Source organism: Salmo trutta, chromosome 30 (genome assembly GCF_901001165.1).
Source record: "Salmo trutta chromosome 30, fSalTru1.1, whole genome shotgun sequence".
NCBI lineage: Eukaryota > Metazoa > Chordata > Actinopteri > Salmoniformes > Salmonidae > Salmo > Salmo trutta.
Genome location: NC_042986.1, coordinates 23,666,288 through 23,676,888, shown reverse-complemented (window position 1 = coordinate 23,676,888; position 10,601 = coordinate 23,666,288). Strand labels below are relative to the sequence as shown.

General features: G+C 41.2%; 1 protein-coding gene across 2 annotated transcripts in view; it reads right to left on the bottom strand.

Moving 5' to 3' along the window:
- Positions 1-9,950: 9,950 nt before the first annotated feature.
- The window catches only part of mgll (monoglyceride lipase), a 19,640-nt gene continuing 18,989 nt past the window's right edge, over positions 9,951-10,601 (bottom strand). For both annotated transcript variants that reach the window (XM_029723457.1, XM_029723456.1), the window contains one exon: positions 9,951-10,601. This exon is cut by the window's right edge and continues 521 nt beyond it. The gene's annotated coding sequence lies outside the window, so the exon portion shown is untranslated.

Genomic DNA, 10,601 nt, shown 5'->3' with positions numbered 1-10,601 from the left:
GGATTTGTACACCATCTTCAACTATCTGAAAAGACAGCATTTTTGGTTATTGAAAATATATTTTACAGCGGTTTAGATGGTACCATGATTCTCTACAATATGCATTGCTTTTTTTGTCACAAAATGAAATTAGTCGAACTATTCGAATTTTTGCAACCAGGAAATGGCTGAGCGATTTCTGCATATTTCACCATTAAGTACTTGGAGTAATGAGTTTGATTATTTTGATAAAGTGCTTTAAATAAAACATCTTTATCTGCCTTCCCAATGAAAATAGATGTATGTTTCTGAACGATGCACCATGCTGTATTGTTGACAACAGGGCCTGCTCCAGGCATAAGTGGTCACTTATGGTTGTGCATCAGTCTCTTGTAATGTCAGTAACTGACAGTCACTCAATTAGCCATGTCAGCTAACAATGTTTTGATTGGTAAATTAGTCTAGCCAGCTATCTAAACTTGTAGTAATCATGGCCGAAAACCAACTAGGCATGCAGGGCACATGTACTATTTTCTACATTGTAATAGTAGTGAAGACATCAAAATTATGAAATAACACATATGAATCATATAGTAACCAAAAAAGTGTTAAACAATCAAAATATATTTTATATTTGAGATTCTTCAAAGTAGCCATCCTTTGCCTTGATGACAGCTTTGCACACTCTCTGCATTTTCTCAACCAGTTTCATGAGGTAGTCACCTGGAATGCATTTCAATTAACAGGTGTGCCTTGTTAATTTGTGGAATTTCTTTCGTTCTTAATGCGTTATAGCCATTCAGTTGTGTCGTGACAAGGTAGGGGTGGTATACAGAAGGTTAGCCCTATTTGGTAAAATACCATATTATGGCAAGAACAGCTGAAATAAGCAAAGAGAAATGACAGTCCATCATTACTTTAAGACATTAAGATCAGTCAAAACGAAAAATTTCAAGAACTTTCAACGTTTCTTCAAGCGCAGTCGCAAAAACCATCACTACGATGAAACGTGCTCTCATGAGGACCGCCACAGGAAAGAAAGACCCAGAGTTACCTCTGCTGCAGAGGATAAGTTCATTAGAGTTACCAGCCTCAGAAATTTCAGCCCAAATGAATGCTTCAAAGTTCAAGTAACGGACACATCTCAATATCAACTGTTCAGAGGAGACGTGACTCAGGCCTTCATGGTCGATTTGCTGCAAAGAAACCACTACTAAAGGACACCAATAAGAATAAGAGACTTGCTTGGGCGAAGAAACACATGCAATGGACATTAGACCGGTGGAAATCTATCCTTTTGTCTGATGAGTCCAAATTTGAGATCAAATTTGAGATCAAATCATCATTCATTGAACTTGAGAGTAGGTGAATGTATTATCTCTGCATGTGTGGTTCCCACCGTGAAGCATGGAGGAGGAGGTGTGATGGTGCTTTGCTGGTGACACTGTTGGTGATTTATTTAGAATTCAAGGCACACTTAACCAGCATGGCTACCACAGCATTCTGCAGCGATACGCCATCCCACCTGCTTTGCGCTTCGTCGGACTATCTGGGTCTTCCTGTTTTACAACAGGACAATGACCCAACACACCTCCATGCTGTGTAAGGGTTATTTGACCAAGAAGGAGAGTGATGCATCAGATGACCTGGCCTCCACAATCACCCGACCTCAACTAATTGAGACGGTTTTGGATGCAGCCAACAAGTGCTCAGCATATGTGGAAACTCCTTCAAGACTGTTGCAAAATCATTCCAGGTGAAGCTGGTTGAGAGAATTCCAAGAGTGTGCTTAGCTGTCATCAAGGTGGCTACTTTGAAGAATCGAAAATCTAAAATATATTTTGATTTGTTTAACACTTTTTTGGTTAGTACATGATTCCACGTGTTATTTCATAGTTGTGATGTCTATTATTCTATAATGTTGAAAACAGTAAAAATAAAGAAAAACCCTTGAATGAGTAGGTGTGTCCAAACTTTTGACTGGTACTGTATATACATAGTTTGTATAGACAGTATAGAGTATATGAATAGAAAAGTTGTGTACAGCAGTAGTTATATAGGATGAGCGATGCATAGAATACAGTATATACACATAAAGTGGGTAAACAGTATGTTAATGTGACCAGAATTCAATGTCTCTATATACTTGGGACAGCAGTCTCTAAGATGTAGGCAGAGTAACTGTGGTTGCCGGCTAGTGACAGTGCCTATAAGGTGCCGGGCAGAGAAGGGTCATTCCTTCCACCCATTCGGTGCCTTTTGAGAAGTGTTACTTGGTGCAAAAAATATATAGATTTCACCTAATTTTAACATTGTCATAAAGATCACATGTTCAACTTAATAAAAAACAGGTTTTCCCATCTCAAGAGTTGAAATAAAAAAATGACTATAGTAAGTGTCTATTAAGAGCCGAATAAAGTAACAGGGTTGTGTCATTGTGCTCCCTCTCCGGCCTCTAGGTCACCAGGCTGCTCGTTATGGCGCACACCTGTCACCATCGTTACGTGCACCTGCGCCAGGTGTTATTGATTCTGTTCCTGTGTTAGTTCTGTGCATTGTTCGTGTTTTGTATTACGTTACGTTTATTTATTAAAACACTCACTCCCTGAACTTGCTTCCCGACTCTCAGCGCACATCGTTACAGAAAAACGCATCACCTAAGGGAAGCATCAGGGAGTGTTTTCTTTGTGTCAGGTGGAATGACGTCGGTCCGGGGGCCGCTACAGGCCTCCCTGCCTCAGCCGGCTCGCCGGGCTTTCATGCCTCAGCCGGCTCCCCTGCCTCCATCAGATCGTCAGGTTCCCGCGTCCCAGACGGCGACAGGTTACCCGGCATCAGCAGAGGTGACCAGTCCGCTCCTGATCCCCGAGATCGTCTCTTGGGTTGGCGTCTTGTGGCTGGAGCCAAATGCGCCAGGGAGGGGGTACCGTCAGGTATGCTCTCTCCGGCGCTCTAGGTCGCCATGCTCCTGCGTCTCAACCAGATTGACAGGTTCCCCACGCCTCTGCAGAGGTGTCATTTTGGTCAGTGTCCTGCTGGAGCCGCGCTTCGGTGAGGGGATACTGTCCCGTGTGATCCCTCTCCGTCCTCTAGGTCACCAGGCTGCTCGTTATGGCGCACATCTGTCACCATCGTTATGCGCACCTGCGTTATCAGACTCACCTGGACTCCATCACCTCCCTGATTACCTTCCCTATATATGTCATGCAAAAGGAACTAATTTCATGGAACGACCCAGAAGCTGTATTTCAGGCTCTTGGTCTGCTAGTTGGTAACAGGGTGAACAGGCTGTGGCTCAGGCGGATGAAGTTCTTGGTGATCTTCTTGGCCTTCCTATGACACCCGGTACTGTAGATGTCCTGGGGGGCAGGAAGTGTGCCCCTGGTAATGCGTTGGGCTGACCGCACCACCCTCTGGAAAGCCATGCGGTTGCGGGCGGTGCAGTTGCCATACCAGGTGGTGATGCAGCCCGACAGAATGCTCTCGATGGTGCATCTGTAGATGTTTGTGAGGATCTTATGGACCCTGATGAATTTCTTCAGGCTCCTGGGGGCACTAACATCTTTTCTGTAGGCTGTCTCATCATTGTTGGTAATCAGGCCTACCCCTGTTGTCGTGTGCAAACTTGATAGAGTTTGAGTTAATCACTGACCTGTGTCTGAATGAGTGGAGCACCAAGCAAATTGCAGATTGGAATCACACTTTTATTATAATCAATATACATTTAGTCAATTCATTTCAATAAGAATGCGGTGTATTTGTATTACCTCTATCTGATTTATAAGGCTCCAACAGGTATTTACACCATATATCAAATCAAACTGACCCTATTTGTGGCCATTCTCACAAGAACTGTGTTAAGAACATCTCTAGAGAGTCTTGTCTTGGGTCTGCCTCTGGTGGACAGTACCACAGCGAACCGTATACGATTATGCTACAACAGTGCCAGTTCTGAACTATATTCCCCAGGGCCTGTAAAACGAGCTACATAATACTAGTGGTTAATCTCTATGGTTAAAACAAGGATTGACTCCTTGTGGAGGTTAATCTCTTGGTAGAGACACTGTTTGTTTCACTGGGTAAAGGATGCAGGCCTGAGAAAGATTTACAGTGACAGATGGGAGATCCAGATGTTTTGAACCCTTCCCATTGGCTCCTTGAAAAAATGAAATACATTTTAACAAGGCCTTCCATCAGTCTGTGTATATGGGTCACTGACAAAATAATGAAAACACTTGAGTAAATGAGGGATACAAAGTATATTGAAAGGTGCTTCCACACAGGTGTGGTTCCTGAGTAAATTAAACAATTAACATCCCATCATCCTTAGGGTCATGTATAAAAATGCTGGAAAGGCTATTTTTTAGCTGCAATGGTTTGATGAGCATGACAATTATGTAAACCATGTGCCATGGCCATCTCAGTCACCAGATCTCAACCCAATTGAAAAGTTATGGGAGATTCCGGATCGGCACCTGAGACAGCGTTTTCCACCACCATCAACAAAACACCAAATGGTGGATTTCCATGTGGAAGAATGGTGTATCATCCCTCCAATAGAGTTCCAAACACTTATAGAACCTATGCCAAGGTGCATTAAAGCTGTTCTGGCTTGCGGTGCCCCAACGCCCTACTAAGATGTAGGGGTTTCCTTTATTTTGGCAGTGATCTCTAGTGACTGTATGGCCTATTCACAATGCCTTTTACAGAACTGTTTGTTTGATATATTCTGATTGAAAGAGAACCAAACAGTGGAATAATGGGGACACAGCCAGACTTACTGATGGGTTTGGATAAGAATTTTGTTGTGTTCATCATCACAGACATCCTTTCTGCATTTACCATTCTACGACTCCAACACAATCATTAAGTTTGCCGACGACACAACAGTGGTAGGCCTGATCACCGACAACGATGAGACAGACTATAGGGAGGAAGTCAGAGACCTGGCAGTGTGGTGCCAGGACAACAACCTCTCCCTCAACGTGATCAAGACTAAGGAGATGATTGTGGACTACAGGAAAAGGAGGGCCGAACAGGCCCCCATTCTCATCGACGGGGCTGCAGTGGAGCGGGTCGAAAGCTTCAAGTTCCTTGGTGTCCCTATCACCAACAAACTATCATGGTCCAAACACACCAAGACAGTCAGGAAGAGGGCACGACAACAGCTTTTCTACCTCAGGAGATTGAAAATATTTGGCATGGGTCCCCAGATCCTCAAAAAGTTATACAGCTACACCCTCGATAGCATCCTGACCGGTTGCATCACCGCTTGATATGGCAACTGCTCGGCATCCGACCGTAAGGCGCTACAGAGGGTAGTGTGTACGACCCAGTTCATCACTGGGGCCAAGCTTCCTGCCATCCAGGATCTATATACTAGGCGGTATCAGAGGAAGGCCCAAAAAATTGTCAGACTCCAGTCACCCAAGTCATAGACTGTTCCCTCTGCTACCGCACAGCAAGCGGTACCGGAGCGCCAAGTCTGGGTCCAAAAGGCTCCTTAACAGCTTCTACCACCAAGCTATAAGACTGCTGAACAATTAATCAAATGGCCACCCGGACTATTTACATTGACCCCCCTTTGTTTTTACACTGCTGCTACTCGCTGTTTATTATCTATGCATAGTCACTTTACCCCAACCTACATGTACAAATCACCTCAACTAAACTATACCCCCGCATATTGCCTCGGTACCGGTACCCCCTGTATATAGGCTCATTATTGTTATGTATTTTTATTGTGCTACGTTTTATTTTATAGCTTATTTAGTAAATATTTTCTTAACTCTTTCTTGAACTGCATTGTTGGTTAGTGGCTTGTAAGGTTTTATTTACCTGTTGTATTCGGCGCATGTGACAAATACATTTGATTTGATTTTGTGCCCAATATGGCGTCAACCCCATATTATACAATTACATGTTTTTATTTAACCTTCATTTAACTGGGCAAGTCAGTTAAGAACAAATTCTTATTTACAATGACAGCCTACTGGGGAACAGTGGGTTAACTACTGCTTTGCTTTATCTTGGCCAGGTCGCAGTTCTCAACTGGCCTACCTGGTTAAATAAAGGTGAAATATTTTTTTTTTAACTGCTTTGTTCAGGGGCAGAACGACAGATTATTACCTTGTCAGCTCAGGGATTTGATCTAGCAATCTTTCAGTTACTGGCCCAATGCTCTAACCACAAGGCTTCCTGCCGCCCCAAAATGACTGGACAATTCACAAAATCGGTTTATGGAACACTACAATTCTGTACGTTGATATGACATGTTACAATATGATTGATTTTATGTATGATAAGTATTTTCTCAATGTTTTAAATGTTTATTGTTTTCTGTTGAGTTAGAATTTGAAATGCCAGAGCCCTTTACATGGCTGGGAGAAATGGTGCATTATATTGCCATCTACAGGCCAATGTGTAATGTCACACTGCACCTTTATGTTAAATTGAGCTATTTAGTAATAAATAATATACAACTTTGTCAATCTAGTATAATAATATACTTGCTGACACCTGGATTATTATTGATGAGAAGCTCATAATCATTTCCCAACTATCAAACAGACAAGCATCTCCTGACTTTCGACCATCCATATAGTGACAGACCTGATATTGATCACAGTCAACAGGTTGTTTAGGAAAGGAAACGAGGCAAGGAAATATCTAAAGTCAGATTAGTTCAACAGTCAAGGTTTATTTGCAACATAGTTTGAATAGGTTTTAGCTAATTTAGTAAGTTTCTTGTTTCTCAGTGGTCACAAGTCATTTCAAAACATATGTTACAGCAGTTCGTGTTACAAAAATGTTCAGTTTGAGGAATACAAACGACAGATCATTAAACATTGTTCCAACATCTTTCATCAGTCTCTCAACATTTTGTACGTAACCAAAACCATCATAGCACCAGACCTAGGTCAAATACTATATTTGATGTGTACTCAATTTAGCTTGGGCTTTGCACTTTTGGGCCTATTTCATTGGTTCCATTGTACTGGGCAAGCCAAATCAAGTGCAGCTCAACTATTTGAAAGTATGCATCTATTAGACCCAGAGCTGCAGAGAACACCTAGGGCTCTATTCAATCTGTATTGCTGAAGCGTTACAGATTGCACAATAAAAATGTAAACGTTTCCGATTGTTCCGACATCTGCAGCTTTTACCGTGAATGCCATGTCAGCTAACATGGGAACTTTGTCTTTAAATTTGAACTTCAATGATACAGATTGAATGGAGCCCCTACTGGCCAAATTTGGCCCGCGTGTGATTTTATTTGACCCCCCTAGTTTTCTGAGCAAAAAATACAAGATTAATTGTTAGACATAAAAAAAACTGTGAAAACACCAGAAAATCAGCTCCAAGTGATTTTAATTTTGGAAATCTGTTCCAAAGTATTCCCATGTATAATAGAGAAATATATGTGATCGTATACAAATGTAAGCAATGTTTGAAAATATTATGTTTTAGTGAAATGTTATATATGTTTGGGTTTCTTGCTGTCAATTTGCAGTCTACAAATGATTTTCAATTATGTTCCGGACCCCTGACCATCCGCTCAAGAAATTAAAAAAATCAGCCGACAGCTAAATCTAGTTGATGACACCTGTTCTACTGTATGAGGGGATTCAGCAACAACTCTTTTGATTGGCTCAAGCTCCTGTCTCTAGAGACTGACTGCTGTTTGGCATGGCTGATTCTAGCGCAGTGTTTCCCAACTCCGGTCCTCCAGTGCCCCCAACAGCACATCATCATTTGATCATGATTCAACTTGTCAAGAGCTTGATGATTTAGTTGACAAGTAAAATCAGGTGTGCTTGTCCAGGCCCACAACAAAATGATATAGGGTAGAGTGGGGTAAATTGAGCCACCCTTGTTTCTAGGAAACCGTACACAGAATGTACCAAATATTTAGAAAGAGATCCTAATTGCATGTAGTCTGGGAAGAAAGAAACCACATGGAAAAAGTGGTAAGCAAGTTAGGTCCAGAAAACAGATTTTCACCAAGTCAAATGAATTTATTGATTGTTCTATAAGTCAATTGGGGTCAAACTTTGGGGTGAGTGTAGCCAATGGCTACGGGGTAAGTTGAGCACATTGAAGCGTTTTCTTCCCAGGCTTGTCCTCTAAGTGTTTTTGAAAAGTGCAAAGTGTTTGTTACGTGTTAAGACTGTTAAAATATCCTTACAATTATTAATAGACAAATGTGATTGTGTTGCATTGTGTTTGGGAAATAGAGACATGGTTTTTAAAAAAGGTAGTGGTAATATTTCATTCAGTACAGAAATGTGTAGGTGGCTTAAGTTACCCTGTCCTGTGGCTCAACTTAACCCATACCCGAGGTAAGCTATGTTTTCAAAACTGTTTACATGAATTCTGATTATTTCCAGGGACACACAACATCCTGAAAAATATGTAGATATCTTTGTTTGAATGAATGCTGCAGTATATTTCCCTTGACTGAGAAAAAATGACTCAACCTACCCCACTCTCCCCTACTGTTGGGGGTACTCAATGACCGGTGTCGGGAAATACTGTTCTAGTGGGTCACATGAGAAAGTAGTTTAAGCCCTTCAGCAATTTTCAGTCAGTCTAAGTGACAAAGGAGCCAAAGTTATTTTCACACAGGTCATGGGAATAAAGCACAAAGCAACACGAATCATACTAAAATAAATTACACTTCATAAAAAGGGCCATTCAGATTCTTACTGTACATCCTTCTCAATTTCAGTTATCAGGTATTAGTTCTGAACGCTCAATAAAAAGGAAGTTGACTATAGTATAAAACCCTTATGTTCCACATCACATGTACTTTAAAAATTAAGAATGCATATCAATACAGTTGACAAGATCAATAAAAGTAGTTATTTAGATGCAAACAGAATAATACTTATGTCCTTCACATATTATTCAATACTATCTACTGTATATTACATTTGTTATGAGCAATCTGACAGTTGATATCAATATGTATTGATAAGAACATGTCTGGTTCCAAGAGTAACACATTTACAATTGGACAAATTCTGCCCTTTTCAAATATATGCTACCATATTGTTCTTAAATGTGTGTTATTTAAAAACTGGTCATTCAGTTCACAAACATTATGCTGATTTACTTTGTCCAAGATGTCTGACGGTTGTGTTCGATGTAATCTACTCACATTCGCATACGCCGATTCCTGGAACGGCTATATCCGGTTTACTCAGCACAACTTCACACAGGAATTTTCTAATCTGACTTCTCTATAGAGCCCCACAGTAGAGGTGTCATAATACCCATAAAACCTAGTGGTAAAACAGGAAAATGGCTCCAATAATTTCTCCATTCATTTTTTCCCATAGGTGATCTTGGAAACACTTAAATTAAGGGCTGTGTTTCGTGTAGGCTTACCCTGGCGTGACGTTTTGATAACCATGTAAATCTCTCTCGGGCAAGGTGACTTTTATCAATATGTTCGGCTCTATTAACTCTGATTCGAAAATGCTAATTGGCATCAAAGTAGACATCATGCAAAACTACAAATCCCTGCAAGCTCCTGCACGTCATCTCTAGCTGACACCTTAGCTAGTTAATCCAGGTTCTTACCTTTGCCTCGATTCAGCTGTCTCGTCCAGATCATCAAGGCATTTGTAGTGGTTAATTAGCATTTGATTTTTGGGGGGTAAATACAGGCGAATATATATTGATATAAGTCACCTTGTCCAAGAGAGATTTATACGGTTATTAAAACGTCATGCCAGGGGGAAAAGTTATGGTGGAAAAAACGATTGGAACCAGTTCCTTGTTTGACCACTAGGTTTTATGGGTATTATGACTCATACTGTGGTATTCTATATGGCCAACTAAGGAAATTGTATTTCTGGGCCGGGTATCAGTTAAACTGCAGTACCAAAGCAAGACTGCAGGAGCAGTCAAAACCGTGCTTCTAAACCGAAACCCTGGCCCCTTCGCTGAGTTACAAACAAATGTCTAGCCAATTGAATTTCACTTTATTAAATGCTCAACGCATCAGACAATTAGATTCACCAGTCTTCCCCTTACAAAACAACTTCCACCATTTAAAACATGGATATTTCACATTATACATTAAAATCTGTATTAGTCCTTAGCAATGCAGACTATGGAGAAACAAAGATAAATGGTGCGGTTGTAGGTGATGAATTGAGGCCATCATCTATTTTAATATAGGGAGAACAGCAGTGAAGTGGCGCCTTTGTCTGTACACAGCATGTACTGTATAATGATTCACAGCATGCCTCACCTTACTGTGGCGCTCTAATGGATTCAGCCTTTTTCATAGGGTTTTTCCTGAGGTGTTGCCATAGTAACAGGCAACTCTCCATCTTGGTTTGCAGCCACCTATACCCTGCAGTTCTGATAGATGACCACTGGTGGCAGCAATCTGGGGAGTTAGGTGTTCAAACAAGTCCAAAATGTTTGACTCTATGAACAAAGGATCTGAGATATGGTGGGGATAACAAAGCCCAGTTGTCTCCATGGCAACACAAAAGGGAACACCTCAGCCTGGGCGAATTCAACATGTTTCTGTTGGCCTATTGAACACTGTGGTTACAAAGGAAGAAGTAAATACCTCGGTGAATTGCGCCTGGCCTAGCTCT